The following is a 2,231-nucleotide window of genomic DNA, read 5'->3' as shown; positions in this document are numbered from 1 at the left end:
CCACACAATGTCCGAGGTTAGAAGAGGAATACGGTAGAAGACCTAGAGGTTTTTGTTTGCAAAAGAAAATGTATACTAGTATTTTATTTCCGTATGATACTAGTTTATCTTCATGTAAAAAATACCAAATACAAGAGGCATGCGATTCTAGTATTTCGATTTTGTTTTCGATGTTGTGTTTTTTGTTTTTCTTTTCCTTGTGATTTGATTGTTCATTTCGGTTGACCTAAAGTTATTTAAGGAAATTAAATATTAGCTTTCCTTAAAAGGCTTTGTCTAGGCGGTGGTGGTTGTTCCCATATCCAAGAAGGCCATGTGCCTCGCCATGCAGTCCTGGAAGCCAATTTTGGAAATTAATATTTAATGGAATTAATAACCTAGGTGATTTGGATCGAACGTGTTAAGTTCCGCAGGAGATCCAAGTCTAAACCTAAAAGAACAAATAGATTAAAATTTGGATCAAACGTGTTAAGTTCCGCAGGCGATCCAAGTTTAATTTAAAAGAACACATGGTAGCCAGGAAAAGGTTCAGATCTTTATACAAAATTTTTGTACAGTGGAACCATTAGGTTTTCCGAGTAGCAACCAATAGTTGCCTTGCCCAGGGGGTAGCAGGTGTACGAGGTGAACAAGAATGTGAGGTGGGCGAATGTGTATGACCCCGACGAAGATTTCCCGGAGCCAGCGGAGTACGTCAACATGATCGGTCAGTTAAAGGTACAAATGAAAGGGGGAAAAACACATGATCCTTGAAATGGAATGACAGCAAAAATCACACAAGCTTTTTACGAATTTGTTGACAGAATCGATACTATGATTTGATCTTGTCGACCAAGCTTGCTAGACTTGGCCATGCGGCATTCCTGTTCATGACATCTGCTCGGGACAAAGTAAGCTACGTGTACCCTAATATCAATGCAGCAGGCGCATGCCTACTGCTCATAGAGACCTTCACTTCTCCAACCATGAACCTCTCCGAACGTGGATACCACATGTGAGGCAACCACCATTGATACCTCAATTCTGTGGATTTTTCATTTGTGATACTTGTGGTGTTTCAGGTACGATGAAATGGAGGAATGGTTAGGGAGACAAAGTTAAAGAATTCGAGTTATAAGTTAATTATGAGATAGTGAGCCACCTTCTTCAAGTCAATATCCTTTTGTGACTCTTGCCGTTGTTAATTATGAAGTAATGCATTGCCACATTTTCATTCTTCTTATTTAGCACTTTATTTGAACAGACTATTTTTGGTGCTTTGTAACTGTATAAGTTGCATGTTACATGCTTAGTGATGTATCTTCTGTGTTGTCAAAAGTTTTGTTGTTTACTAGAGCTTATTCAACTTAGCATCCTTGTTTCTCCATTTCCCTTCTCCCTTATTCTGATCTCTCTAATGCTTCTATTCACATTTTAGCTATTCGACCGTCCATAGTGGCTCACTGTCAAGTCACATTCACAGTGCTACGTCGACAAGGTATTGCCTCTCCCCGAGTGTTTGAACTCATTCTTTGTAAACTTTTGACTCAAAGTTGATGCTTATTATAAGTAGATAAGAGAAGAATTGGAGAGCAGATCATGTACTATTAGAACAAGGTGTGCTGTGGAATCAATTTTTAGTACTGATGCAGGTAAACAACTTTCAGTTACCTAATCAATGATCATTGATATTTATATCGATAAACTTAAAGGTTTAACATTGCCTTGGAACAAAATCTTAATGTACTATTAGAACACAATGAGCAGATCATGTTTTTTTTTTTCTCTTTTTCTTTTTGGGAAACTACAATAACTCATTATGCAAGTTGAATTTCTGGTGCACATTTAAGTTAGTTCCTGAAAATGCCTTTTTGGCAGGATGCTGTGTGGTAGGAGAAGATTGTTCCAAAGATATATATGATGGATGCATAATTAGCACTCATGTGCCAGATGCTTTAAATTTATTGGGAGAGCAAGCAACATCTGAGGAAGCAAGGATACTTGGTGCTTTTCAATATGTATATAGGTATGCTGATATATATGCACATATATTTTTTTTTTTGAGAAGTGCAAGAAAGTCATTTGAATCATAGAAGCCCATGAATTTTAAGAATTGGGTGTTCATGTGATAACTATTAGCTGAATGTCTAGGATCTTAGTTCTAGGACAACTGATAGCTTCGAATCTAGGTGATTTTTTTTTCAAATGGTGCCCTGAGATCTCAATTTTTCTCACAGTGTTCGGTGATATGT

The 2,231-nt window shown here is 37.3% G+C and overlaps 1 long non-coding RNA gene across 1 annotated transcript; it reads left to right on the top strand.

Annotated features, from left to right (window-relative positions):
- Positions 1-1,454: 1,454 nt before the first annotated feature.
- On the top strand, positions 1,455-1,922 carry LOC122053700. Its single transcript, XR_006132312.1, has 3 exons — positions 1,455-1,477; positions 1,553-1,631; positions 1,858-1,922. It is a non-coding gene; the product is annotated as an uncharacterized LOC122053700 (long non-coding RNA).
- Positions 1,923-2,231: the final 309 nt, after the last annotated feature.

The sequence above is a fragment of the Zingiber officinale genome, chromosome 3A (genome assembly GCF_018446385.1).
Source record: "Zingiber officinale cultivar Zhangliang chromosome 3A, Zo_v1.1, whole genome shotgun sequence".
Taxonomy (NCBI): domain Eukaryota; kingdom Viridiplantae; phylum Streptophyta; class Magnoliopsida; order Zingiberales; family Zingiberaceae; genus Zingiber; species Zingiber officinale.
Note: the sequence above shows the minus strand (reverse complement) of the source record. Positions and strands in the feature narration are given on the sequence as shown.